The sequence below is a fragment of the Choloepus didactylus genome, chromosome 9 (genome assembly GCF_015220235.1).
Source record: "Choloepus didactylus isolate mChoDid1 chromosome 9, mChoDid1.pri, whole genome shotgun sequence".
Taxonomy (NCBI): domain Eukaryota; kingdom Metazoa; phylum Chordata; class Mammalia; order Pilosa; family Megalonychidae; genus Choloepus; species Choloepus didactylus.
This window is the reverse complement of record NC_051315.1, coordinates 94023913-94038285: the sequence shown is the minus strand read 5'-3', so window position 1 is coordinate 94038285 and position 14373 is coordinate 94023913.

The window sequence follows — 14373 nt, the reverse complement described above, 5'->3', positions numbered from 1 at the left end:
CATCTGGTCCTCCCCAGACACGCAGCAGAGACTTACCTGCAGCGGGACACGCAGTGGTTTCTGCTAATACTGAAGGGAGCTGAATGGCTCATTCATTCCTGGCACCTCTGGGGATCATGAGCTCATCATATCATTAAAAGAAGAAGAATAAACAGGAACAGGGGAGCTGCTAGGGAGTTGAGCAAACCTCTGGCACTCTGTGCCGCCCACACATCTTTGGAGAGACAAAGGGGCCAGAACAACCCACAGTTCCTGGCAGCCTCCCTTTCCAGCCTTTCCATCTCTGCAGCCAGTTCTGAGCCAGGGCGTCTCCACAGCACGCAAGGCTGCAGAAGCCGTCCCCTTGCAGCCTTTCTTGGGCATCTGTTGGTGTCACGCCACATCCCCAAACCTGTGATGGCCTCCATCATCTTGAGTTTTCACTCCCTACTCCTTTTTCTGGCTCAGCTTAACTCTGGCTCTTCTAAGGCCCAGCCAAGAGAGCGTATCCTCTGAAAACACTTTGCTTTCTCTCACCTCTGAGCCTCCTGTGTTGTTCACCTGTCTGGAATGTCCCCCTTCCTTCTCTCTCTGAAGGAATGCCAGAATGTATACCACCCATGGCTTGAGGATCTGTCTCCGGTCCTTTCGAGATGGAATTCTTGACTCTTTTTGCTACAGGCTCTCCAGAAACACTTTCTTTCCTCTCCTTTCCTTTTTGCATTTTCCAATTCCCTGGTGAGTCTGGGTTTCACAGTACTGTCTGTGTTTGTTGGTAGAATGAGTTATGCCCCTACCCCCAGGTTACTGCATCAGTTATATTTCTACTTATTATATAATCAAGCTGTTTTAAATTTACTTTACCTCCACCCCCTGACATTTTATATCCTCCTGCCTTGCATTATACTTTTCCTAGCATTTCCTTCGTATGTGATTCTAAATACTATGAGGCCCTTTCTTAATACATGCCACAATAGCCTGAGCAAAGATCAAATTTGATTGGCGATTCATTCCTGTCCTCTGTAGCAAGTTCACCACCCCACATTGTTTCATTAACCTGACAATAATGCAACCCACATTTTACACAGTTGAGTTTTTTTGGACTCTAATACAGTGTTATATGAGGATCTTATTCCATCATATATTTTCACTTGCTTATTTGGCTGTCGTCTGTCTTCCCCACTGGAATGTAATCTCCATGAGGATGGGATTTTGTCCATTTTGTTCACTGAGGGGGCCCCAGTGCCTAAAACAGCTCTTGGCCCCTGCGGGCTCTCAGTACATGTTTGCTGCATGAATGAATGGATGCTCAGGCACCTTCTCACGCCTGCTCCCTCAGTCTTTGCTCACAGGGCCTCAATGGGGGTAGCAAATTTGGCTCACAAACGGGCAGGCTGCCTGGGGATTTGGGGTAGAAAGGGGTCAGAGCCCCAAAAACAATCCCTTTGAGAACTGAGGGAAACCAGCCCCAGCGTCCCCTCAGGGCAGCAGCTTCTCTAAGAAACAAATGCCATGCTGCTAGGGTGAGGCTGTGTCCTGGAGCAAGTTTCCTGATGTTGGGAGAGCCGTCAGACCTGTCTGGGAGGGGCCAGTTGGTTCCTGCACCTTTATGTGTTGACTTTAATTTTAATTACCTCTGGGGTCCAGATCTTAAATGCACTTATTTTTCAGGGACAAATAAGTTGGAGACAGCTTGGTTCAGATCCTTTCAGCCTCTCCCTAGGCACAGCCAGGCAGTGGGCGGGACTTTGGGGCTTTGGGACGCCCACCTGGTTCAGGCTGGGATCTTGACAGAACCAGGGTTGGGCAGCACCAGTGTGGGTCAGGGTGGGATGGAACCAGCCTGAGGACAGGCTCAGGAAGGGCCCGAGGAGAATGAGCATGTGTCGGGGGTGGGAGCCAGATGGGACTCTATTCGACGGTCCAGTCTGAATCCAGGAATCAGGACACAGCGAACAGTTGACAGAGAACCAGAGAAGGGTCCTGGCTTGCTCACAGCACCTTCCTGCTAACTAGAGAAAGGCGCTGCTCTGGGCTGATGAGAGGGAAAGTGTCTCCTCACCAGTTGGAAACGGCCCAGTGGGGACCAGAGAAACCCTGGAGCAAGTCGGGGGCCAGTGTAGGGTCATGATAGGAGATTGGAAGGTGGGAAATCTGGTTCCTCAGGGAATGGGGTCCCAGGCCAGGAGCCCAGGTGTGGGAGAGCAGGGCCGGGCCTCAGTTCCTGGGTGACAAGGCAACAGCACCCCAGTTGGTGGGACCTGGCACATGGTCAGCGGTGAAAACAATGCTAAAGTAAATGAGGGGAGCTACTGTTCCAGGGTCCCCAACCCCTGCCTGCTCACAGATGGCAGCAGAGCACCGGGTATGGCTGCAGCCACAGGCATTAAGTGGCCACAGCAGTGCAGGCCTTGGATTTGATAAAAAGAAAGATCCATTTGTGTGGTTTATTGTAGCTCAGTGGCTCACAAAGTGTGGTTCCTAGACTAGCAGAATCATCATCTGGGAACTGATTCAAAACACAAATTCTCAGACCTCACCCCAGACCTACTGACTTGGAAACTCCGGGGGGCGGGGCCCAACAGCCTTTTAGGGTGATTGGGAGACAATGACGTTTAGGAACACTCCTGAAGCTGCCAAGCCCCAGCTCTTGTTTTAGAGGCTCCCTTTGGGGTGCGGGATGGAAGAAAGCACAGGTCTGCGCAAGACACAAAAGGCAGATGTTTATGGGAAATGCCCACCCCTCAAAACCAAGGCAAAGATTCTGGATTGAGGCTTGGAGAATGAACTTGTGGCTAGTGTTTATATCTACCCCGAAACAGCATCTGGGGAAGCTTTTCCTTAGTCTTCATTTGAACCTATGGGTACCATTTCTTAGAGTCAAAGGGAGAGGCTAAGTATTAGAGCATACCAAAGAATTATTGTTTATTTTGTTGGACATGAGAATGGCATTGTGGTGGTGTAAAAAAAAAAAAAAGTCCATGATTTTTGGTGGTGCATATTGATGTAATTAGGGAAGAAATGACATGGTGTCTTGTATTTGCTTTAGATAAAATATTTCAGCAAAGGTAAAACAGGAAAAAGGGATACAGCCAATTGGCAAAAATCCTGATAATTAGTGAATCTCTGTGTTGTGTTATGGGATTCATTGTGTTTGTTCTCTACTTTTTTGTATGTTTTATCACTTTAATTTTTAAAAAAAACTTAGCATGAAGAAGGAACAAGGTCATGAAACATATGACAACATAGATGAACCTTGAAGACATAATGCTGAGCGAAATAAGCCAGACACAAAAGGAGAGATATTGTTGGTTATCACTAATGTGAACTCAATGAAAAATGTAAAATAAATGTTTTATATTGTAGAATGTAGGGGACCTAAAGATACACAGCAACTAGTGGAGGGAGAACAATAATCTAATAAGAACAGATAAGCTGTTGAGGATAGTCTTAATGTTATAGTAATGCTCAGGAATGATTATGGTTTGTTAATTTTCTTGGAGTATGGTAGGAACATGTTGGAAGAAATGTAGTTATTTTAGGTTATTTGTGTTTCTTATTCCTTTGTTTTGTTATGTTTGAAATGTGATTTTTTTTAAATTTTTAGTAAAGTAAAAAAAAAGAAAAAAGAAAACTTATCATGAAATAACCTGAGAAGCAAACAAGCGTGAAACACTTGGCTAAAATCCACCTCATTTTGTTCCCTCAGCCACTGACACAGGGTGAGCTAAAGAGGAGGGATGTCCCCCAGGTGCAGTAGAGACGCTGGCCCCACAGCCTCCTACACCGCGGGAGGCCTCTCCCCACTCTCCTTCAGAATCCGGATCCAAAGCTTTCACAGCCACCCAGAGTGACTCAAACCTGCACACACCTGTGAGAACCAGAAATGGCCCAGCTTGATCTCAATTTTAGGGGAAGTTCTGCATCATTAAATAATATGGGCCCCCAGGAGGGGATCAGGTGTCACGGACGGGGAGGAGGGGGAACCGTGTCCCTGCCCCCCAAGCCAGTTCCCTCGCGGGCCCCAACCCCGCTGCCAGTAGCCTCTGCTTCCTCCCCAGGGACGTTTATGAGGGCTGCTTGCTTTTCCACTTCCAGCCTATTTAGTATACTTTTAAAATGCAGAGCTGTGCTGCTGTTTAAAATTAGAAACTGCCTTAATAATTTTTCTCATTCTCTCAATTCTGCTTGGGGATTTTTTGGTGGACATTTCAGAGGCCTTGAGGGGGCTCCAGAAACTGAGAACGCTCAGCGTTGGCTCTTCACGTAAGAATTTCTAATGCCGACTAGAAGAGCCCAGTTTTTTCAGTGCTGATTGGGAAAGTTCATTTTCTTTTGTTCACTGCCTATGCTATAGGGTTTATCATTGTGGTTTGTTGCTATTTATTTTTCTAATGTTAAGAGTCACTTGCCTTTTTTCTCTGGTTTGGGGGCCGGGGTGGGGGGTAGGGGTGAGGTCTAAATTAATTCTGCATGTCTCACATGGGCTGGGGACTGACCCTCAGGCCTACCCACCATCTTTATAGATTGTCCCTAGAAACCTCCACGCATTTATCTCCTGGGCTGCCTCAGCATTTTCTCATGGAGTAACAACCTCCATGCTGATTTGAAGTGGAAAGCTCTTTATTTTCCTATTAAAAAAAAAATAACAATAAAAAGGCTATTCTTTCATTACAGAGGTCAGGGAACTGATATAATTACATTGGCTGCATTTTTGCATTCTCTGAGCATTTTACAGTTCCATTGCTAATTGTCCATGATGTTTTGGTAAAATAGGCCATAGGGTCACCCCTTTGTCCCAGAAAAGGAAACTGGAGCAAGAGATTAGTCAGTAGAACATGGACTCAAGGGATTCTTAGGCAGAGATGTCTGGAATTCATCTGGAATGCCACTTTTTATGGAGCATCCAGACAAGTTAGGCTCTATGCTAGCCACTCGAGGGTCACAGGAGGAAAAGACGTGGCCCTGCACTCAAATTCCTCCCAGTCTAGCAGGGAGAGACACCAACAGCCACCCACGCTTGTGCACCGCTGTAGTGGAGCTGTGTGTGAGTGAAGATGTTGGTACTACCCGGGCTTAAAGCTCTGCTTTTACTAGCTGTGTAAACTTGGACATGTTTCTTCATCTTGGTTTCTCCATCTGGAAATTGAGGATAAAATAACGGCTACCAGATTGGCTTGATGTGAGGATGAAATAGCGTAATGCAGGTTAAGTGACTGTGCATAATTATTAACCACTTACTATATTCATTGCTTTATGTCTTTTTATATGTGCATGGCTTAAGCCCCTACTAGTCTGGAAGCTCCTTGTGGAACACTACACCATCCAGCCAAGTCATCCTCCTAAAAAACATTTAAGGCTCCCTATGGCCTTCCAAATCAAGTACAAATGTCTCTCACAGGCCCCTTAAATATAGTAACAATAACTAACATTTAATCGAGTACTTACTGAGTGCCAGGTGTTTGTCTAACCATTTTTCACATGCTCATTTTATCCTCTTTCCATCTCTTGGTGTTAAAACTTTAAATTCCCAGCATATACTGAACCTTAACTAGAAGAAGGCTTGAGAAAAGTATCAAGCCTGGAAGTTTGCTAGAAGGAGGGAAAGAGAGGCCCAAGTCCTGGGATCGCCTTGAGTGTCCTCCAACTGTAAAGGAACCAGGCTCCATTAATCTCCTCCTATCCATTTGAATGGCTGTTAATACTGGAAACACTTCTGCTTCAGTCAGCCCCCTTGCCTCTAGGCAGGTTCAGATAAGAGATTATAATTGTTATGGAGCCTGCCCAGGCCCCAAGATTGAAAAAGAGATCATTTTTAGCTGTTTAACATGAAGTTGGAGCCCTTTGGAAACAAATTGGAAAATGAGGAGGGGAGGCAGCAGGGAAGAAGGGAGACCTATTTAATCTCTTTATTTTCAAGAAAACAGTCATTTTAATGATTCACCCTTTAATTTATAAAACAAACACAGCTGTGGCTTCATGTCCTTTATCTGATTTCAAAGGCGCTAACCTTCCAGCGCTGTGCTCGGAGGGGCAGCCCAGCCTGGGGACTAATGGGGGACCTGTCCTGGGCTCAGAAACGCTTCTTGGAGTCAGGGAGCAGGGATCTGGGAAACACAGCTGTGGCTGGGGCTGGAGCCTCTCTAGCTGATGACCCAAGGGTGCCTACCTGAGCTGGCACACTTGCTTGAAAATGGTTTCAAATCCAAACACAGTTCCTGTCCATGAGCACACAACAAGCCACTTTCCCCACGTTTTTCCATCTGCTCGAAAATCCAGGAGAGTTCATTTTATTGGCTCCCCAAGAATTGGAGCAATGTCTGGCACTTAGTAGGTCCTCATGAAAGGTTCCTACAGTCCGTCAACAGACAGGCCAAATGCAATGTGGAATCCTGGAATGGATTCTGGAACAGTAAAAGGACATTAGTGGAAAAACTGGGAAATTTGAATCAAGTCCATAGTTTACTTAATAGTAACAGCCAATGTTAATTTCTTAGTTTTGACAAATGTATCATGATTATGTAAGATGTTAACATTAGTGGAAATTGGGTATACGGGAACTCTGTAATCTTTGCAATGTTTCTGTAATGTTGGAAAATAAATTTTAAAGCTTATTATTGAAAACAAATTCTGACATTAAAACAAAGACAGTGTGGAGGCCCATGAAGAAACAAAACATGATATGAAAGGTAATTAACATCGCCACATGAAGCTTCTATAAAAAACATTTTATCAAAGAACTGATGTGAGAATTTAACAAGAGAATAAGTGACCAGTGCCTCTCAAATTTTTCTACAGAGGAACCCCAACTTATGGCGGGGGGGCAGTGCTAGGGATTTGGCCCAAGAGCACTACTTCAAGGATGAAATCTCTGAAGATTTCATCTTTAAAATCATAAATATTTTCACTCTTCTCTATCAGTGTTTGTTTTATATAAAATGATGATTCTGCCCCCCAAATTTCAACTAACAGTAGATACTTCAGGAAAATGTGCCATGTTTATTTGGTGATTTTAGGTACCCCAGCCATACATCCATACCTCGGAAGTGTGTGTTCCTTGTAATGGTGTTAAACTTTACCTAAGCCCCGTGTTCCTGGAAAAGAGCTACAGTTAAGAAATTGCCCCACCCTTTGTGTTTTGGAAGTGACTAAATGCAAAGGACCACCCTACCCTCCCATATTCCAAGAAAATCCTTCCACATGACTCTCTAGACTTGCTGATGACTCCTCTGACTATGCCTCTATAAAACCCTAGGCATCCCTCAATAATGTATGTTCTCCCCATTGCAATGGCCAAAATCGAATCATCTCCTTGCTTGTCTAGTGCTTTTTGTCTTTGATACCTGTTTTGAAAAATCAGAGATGTTTGTGATAGAGGCCCAGAGGGGTTAAGTGAGGTCACACAGCAGGTTAATGGCAGAATAAGACCCCGACTCAGGCCTTCCTCTGCCTGGTGAAGTCTCCTTCCTTCTCTACTCCCTACCCCATTTCCAGCACGTTCCAGGACTGGAAATAGGGATGGCTGAATCTGAATTATTGTATCTCTAGGACCCAGACTGTGCCTGGAAGGTAGTAGGTACCTAATAAATGGGTCTTTAATGAATGAGTGATCTAATGCAGGTCTTCTTCCTGGAAGTTTGAAGACTGATGTTTCTGAAATTCTTCTCAGGGGCTTGAGAACAATATTGCATCTTACTTGGGACTCAAGTGGTTTGTTTCCTACATCTTGCACAGGCTGGGGGCTGTTTGAAAGATGTGTCTTGGCCACTGGATCAGCATAGCACAGTGGTTAGAAAAACAAACTGAAGGCAGATGTCCTGGGTGTAAGGGCCACTTCTGCTGCTTGCTATCTGTGTAAACTCGAGCAAGTTACTTACCCTCTCTGAGTCTCATTTCCTCTTCTGTAAACTGGGACTACCAATAATACACCCATCTCATGGGTGGATATGTGTGTCTAAGTGCTTGGAATAGTACCTGGCACCTGGATAGTCTGTATTAGTGCCAGCTATTATTATTATTACTATTATTATTATTCATGGTGGAGACAGGGCAAAATGACCACGCCTACAGCTCTATTTTGTAATTTCCCTGGTTCCTCTCAGAAACATGCAGCTTGTAGCTACAGGTAGCAGCTTTCTCCCTTGGAGCCAGAGTAGACTTGGCTCCAGAACCACCATTGGAGAAAGTCTCTTCCCTGCCTCAGGGGGTTTTCTCTGTCAGGAGGGAAAAGTTCCTCACAACCCTGTTTGTCCTTTGTTCTTGGTCCCACTGTTCAGGCCGAGCCAATAATCAATTAGTCCACATTGTTAAAGAGAACTGTTATCTGTGAGGGAAACTCTGCCCTCCATCCCTCTTTCCTTTCTCTGCCATGGTTGGAGGAGAACCTACCTCTACCTCCCCAAGGCCAGGCTATTCTCTCCTCTCTTACAAAAGTTGGCTAGGAAAGGGGCGTGCTCCCCTGGACCAGCATAACCTTTGGCTTCTGTCAGTGCCAGACTTGAATTCCCCAGAAGAAATTAAATAAACACGAGAACTTGGGATGTAATCCAAAGAAAGAAGTTTCTATTTTAATAAGAGCTCCTACCCCAGACCAAATTGCCATCGGTGGCAAGGCCATTTATAGTTGGAATGGGAAGAGGTAGTTACCAGGCATGAGAGACAAAATATTGGGTTTGCTTTTATGTGTGAAATGGGTAGAATAAGTGGCTGGATTTAACAAGTGTCCTGTGAGGAACATAATATTTACGAGGCATACCCCATTTACTTCCCAAAATGATTTTAGGGGGTTTAATATTAAAGACACATGTACACTAAAACCAGAGATGAAAGATTAGATAGATAGATATAGATGACTGATAGAGAAATATATAGTAAAAAGAGATATAAATATAAGAAAAACTACGCTATCACATTTACTGTAATTGAATACTAAATTTAGCTCTGAATTTTCTGGCAGCCAAGGAAAAATAGGAAATGCAGCAGGATATAATATTTTCATCTTGTAAAAAGAAGAATATCAGTGTGCAATACTGGTATTTGCCAAGATCTACAGATAGATGTCAAGGAAAGCCAACTTCCATGTTGCCAAATAATCCTACTAAAAGTATTCAGGTCAGAAACGCCCCAGTTTGTTTCTCCTTTTTGTGTTTATAGTTGATAAAGTACCAGGTATATTCTGGCTCAGAGTTAGAAATTGCCAGTTCAGGATGTAAAAAGCCTCAAAAAGGATGAAACCCTTATATATCTCTCATGGGCCAGAAACTAGGGGAATGAGGAGAAGCATGCCAGCACCTAGAAAAGCTTCAGCAACATGCTTGTTAAGCAAATAATAAAGTCCTTGAGATGGCTTTGGAGTCCAGGAAGGGTCCCTTTTCATTAACATGGATATATTAACATAGGCTCAAAAACACATCCTTTGCCTACAGAGAACACAGGGCCAGTGTTTACCCTGCTGAACAATCTTCAGGAGAGTGACAAATGTTTTTTTTCTTTTGTAAAACTGAGAAGGGAAATAAAAAGGAATTCTTTCAGTAAAGTGGTCATGGGCTTAGCAGACATGGGGTCAGCCTAATTTACCTATACACAATTTTGCTTTTTGACCTCTACTCACCTCAGTTTAGATCCATATCCTGCCCTTGTTCTCAGGAACACTGCTATTGGCAACTGATACATGGCTTAAGTGGCTGCTGATGGAAGAGGTGTGGGGGGACAACCCAGGCCTGGTCCCCCAGGGACCACAGCTGCTGAGAGCCCAGAAGAAAGGCACTCATACACTCACCCCAGTTTGGAGAGAAAATGCTTTAAAAAGCAGTATTGGGCTAATTGAAAAAAAGGATTGTATCAGTGTTAAATTTACTAAAGTTGATGTTATACTCTGTTTATGTAACAAATATTCTTGTTCTTAGTAAATACACACTGAAGGGTTTAGGGGTAAAGGGCCATGAACCTACTTACTCTTTGTAAATTCAGAAAAAATATTTTACACATGTATGAAAATGCATATATATGAAAGAATAATATATATACACATACATTTCATGTGCGTGCACACACACACACACACACACACTCTCTCTCTCTCTCCCTCTTCCACCCAGTCCTCTTTCGAGTTCGTTCAGTAGATCATGCACTCGTGGCTCTAGCATCTTCTCTTTATCCCCTTGCCCCATGTCTAATCTTATTGACCATTCTTTCTGCAATAATCCTGACTCTTATCCCCCTCTTCCCAGGGCCACTTCTCTGACCTGGTCAAGCGCTCATCATTCCTGCTTTTTCTGTTGGAACAGCCTTTCACTGTCCTACCCACCTCCAATCCCTGCCCCTTTGCTTTCTAAAACACTGATCTGATCGTATCACTCCTCTGGTGGCATTTCTTCATGGCTCCCCAGGATGAAGAGAAAAACAAACAGATACCCTGGGCATTAAAGGGCCTCCGTTATTAACTACACTTGATCATTCCAACTTTATCTTCAAAACACCATGCAGTAGGCTACACTGGGCCCTGAAATCTGCACTTTCCTGACCCTGAATCCCGGCCCCCTCTGTGCTTAGAAGACTCCATCCTTCCTGTCCTCCTAGGCCCAGCCCAAATGTTACTCTGTTGAGAAGTCTTCCATGGTTCTTCTAGGTTTGGTTAATCTCTGGCTCCTCCAGGTCCCCTTGTTTCACCATTGGTGCTTCACGTGCTCTTTTCCTTAGTTGCCTGTGTATCTGCATCACCTAAACCCACCCCCTAAGGCCCTGTCCACTCTAAAGACAGGCTTTGCGTGTCTTACCTTTGGCATCTTACTCGATTTTGGAAGCACTCCATTAATAGACAAGCTCAGAATCCCATATTTGAGAGGTAAAAACACTTTCTTCAGCCTGTGACATTTTTCCTCTTGTTGATTAGAACAGCTCAAGTTTGGGGATCCTCTCTGCTTTTCTGGGAACCTGTGGTTTGGGAAAGGACATGGTAGGTACTCGATGGTGGAGCCCTAGGCCACACATTGCTTGCTCTGGGGGACCAGGACAAGGGCAAGTATGGAGGAGCATCTGCTAGGGAATGGGAACAGGTCTGGGAAGAAGTAGGGGAGAAAGGAAAGGAACTCCTCTTGAGTGTGAAAACATCCCTTTAGCTGGAAGGCTGTGTCTTGGGTCTTCTGGGAGGTAGATGCTAAGTCGGAGTCAGGAGCATGAGAGGGTTATTGGGGTGTGCACTGAATTTAATAGTGTCCCATCCCCCCACACCCTGCAAATTCATGTCCACCCAGAACCTCAGAATGTGACCTCATTTGGAAGTAGGGTCTTTGCAGATATAATTAGTTAAGTTGGGATGGGGTCATCTAGTTTGACTGGTGTCCTAATAAGAAGGGGAAATTTTGGAAATACAGACACAGACACACAGAGAGAAGCCATGTGAGGACAGAGGCGAAGGTTGGTGTGATGCATCTACAAGCCAAGGGAGGCCAAGGATTGCCAGCAACCACCAGAGGCTAGAAAGAGCCTAGTAAAGAGTCTTCCCCGGAGACTTCAGAGAGAACATGCCCGACTGACACCTTGTCTTTGACTTCTAGTCTGCAGAACTCTTCAGAGCTCTGGAGCAAAGATTAACCATAAGAGAGGCCCCACAATGGGAGAAACAGCCAGGTTCTAGTACTCCATGAGGCTCAGTCATGGGCTGGGACTCCCCAGGAAGAGCATGGCTTCAGAGCTGAGGTGGATGTTGAAGGCTCTAACCGCTGGAGGCTTCAGCTCACTGCCCTCCTTGCAGCTGAATGGCAAAGGGAGATCCAAGCTGCCCACCTCCATGGCTGCCACAAAGGCATTGGGGAAGCTGCTAGATTGGCTGGTCCCAACCATGTATGGAGACAGTATTATCCCCTTCTCCATCTGAACCCTTAACCCTACTGTCCTCCAGGGTCTCAAGTTCTCTAAACATGGTGCTCTAGTGACTTTACTGAGAGAGCGTGGAGAGGCTCAGCTAGGTGAGCTGCAGGCATGCATAGACAGGAAAGAGAAGCTTTCAAATTGTGTGTGAGCTTTCTGTGAAGTGTAGACCAGGCCCCTGCCCCACCCTCAGGCTCCTGCCTCTAGTATTGCCCCCCCTCCCATTAGAGACGTGGCTCTGAATCCGGGTCTTAGGCCTGTTTGGAAATGTTTCCCTCAACTGACCAGGCCCTGCCGCTTTGTCTTCTATGCCTGGGCCTTCCACCTGCCCGCTGCCTCTGAGCTGCTCTGGAGACAGGACACCCCTCCCCAACCTTTCTGCGCTGGCAAACACTGAATCCTTGACGCAACTGTCCCCTTAAGGAAGAAAGAAATGCGAGTCTTGAGCAGACACATCCCTACCAATGGGACCCTCCCCTCACCCTTCCCATTATTTCCCCCAAACCCAGAATGGTGAGAAACTGCTGCGAAACAACATTCACAATTAAGTACGAGGTCACGTTTAGTTCAGCACCATTGGCTGCTTAATTGGCTGATTCTATTGCTGCTCCCCTCGTCTGCCAACACAGCCTCTAACAAGCTGCTTGCAGGGCAATTAATCCTCGGGTTCCTGAGACCAACTGATTTAAGGGTCTGCTCCCCTCCAGGGTATCAGTTTATCTGTGAACCTGTTGGGGGCAGGGAGGGATTAGGTTTTCACCCAGTAGTCCTGGATGAAACTCAGTGAGACTCAGAGATTGTGCCTTTAGTGTACAACATGCTGTCACAAGAACAGTCACCACTGCCAGTGCCCAGGGGATGGGTTGCTTATCTAGTCTTTCTACAGGGCCTGCAAAAGACAGGCCTGACTGTCCATAAAATCCCTCAGGACCTTCTGGGGCCCTTCCCTGCAGCCTGGGCAAAGGGAGTGGAGAGGCAGTAAAGCTGAGTGGCTGGAGAATGCCCACACGGGCAGGCAGGCCCTGGTTGTTTTGAAACCTGGCTCTGTCCCTTATTTACAGTATGACCCAGGAAATTTACTAATCTTTTTGGGGCCCTAGTTTCCTCTCATGTAAAAGTGGGATAATAATAAACAGCAATAGCTCTTATAATAATACAACCAAAAAATACAGATTTCATAATGTTGTACATGCAAAGTGCATAGCATAATGCCTGCTGTCTATTATTAGGGCAATAATGAGATTGGAGAAGCAAATACAATCATAAAGTCAAAGGCAGATGTTTTTAATCCTCAGCTGGAAGAAGGAACTGTATGAATGATGGGCAATGTTGGGGGTTGGGGAGGCTGGTCTGTCTCTCTTTGGGGACTGGAGACATCTGTGAAGTCAGCAAAGTTTAAGCAGAGTTGAAACTTGGATTTTTATGGGCCCAGCTACCCTCATGAAGGAAAGCATCTGTGGGTGCATCACTGTGGGATGTGCCCTCCTCCCAAGCACATTCATGGACCATTTGTGGCTGTTAGAAGGAAGGCATGCACCCAGGTGTCATTGTCACCAGTATCATCATTTCCAAATTTGGGGTGCAGTTTACAAACATATCCATGCACATCCTTGCATGTGATCCTCAGAACTACCCTGTGAGGCTGGGTGAGAGGTGTGATGAACTCGGTGTTTCCAGATGAGGACACTGAATTCAGAGAGGTTGTTACTCACCCAAGGTGGCCACAGGGTTTGGCTCAGAAGTGCATCTGGTGTCCGGTTTTCTGTTTCTGAGTCCAGCCTCCAGTCCCACCTAGAAAGGTGGGACTTTGAAGGGAATCTTAGCAGAAAGGAACCCAAAAGAGACCCTGAGAAAGAAAGAATAAGGCCAAACCAAGATAAGGAAGATTGTGGTTTAAGTCACTGCAAAGTAAGGGGGTGGGTTGCTCATGACCCTTCTAAACCTCGCTTGGGAGAGGTTTTCAATGTTCTGGTTAATTCTCTGCCTATAAACTTGCACGTCGCTTGGTCCAAGCCACATGTTTAGTAAAAGGAAGTGCCACCCTCCAATCTCCTACCTTCTACCAAGATTTACAAGCCAAGTGTGGGACTAGTGGCTTGGACTTGAGAACATTTCCATCAGTTTCATTATTGAACCTAAAGCTCTGGTTACTCTTACTTTATATCGGTTCTCTCATCCGGCAGCTGACTCAAAGGTCTCTGTTCCACCAGATATGGTCAGAAGAAAGGTAAATCCCAAAAGGAAATGGCTCCTTTGTTTTAAGATGCTGGGGAAAAAAATTGTACTTTAGAAAACAGAAAAGAGATCCTTTCCCTTTTTGTTTGGATTCTACTGAAGAGACCAAAAACCTGGGAGGTCACCACCCATCCCTGTCCAGCCTACCAGTTAGGGTGAGTCCAACCAGATATGGGTGCTGGGTAGAAATGCTAGTCAAATGCTGTGGTGACAGGGTGTGGGCACTTCTGCTGCTGGGACAGATGCACGTCCCGCCACCGCACTCCCCTTTCACTTGATCTGATTCAGCTT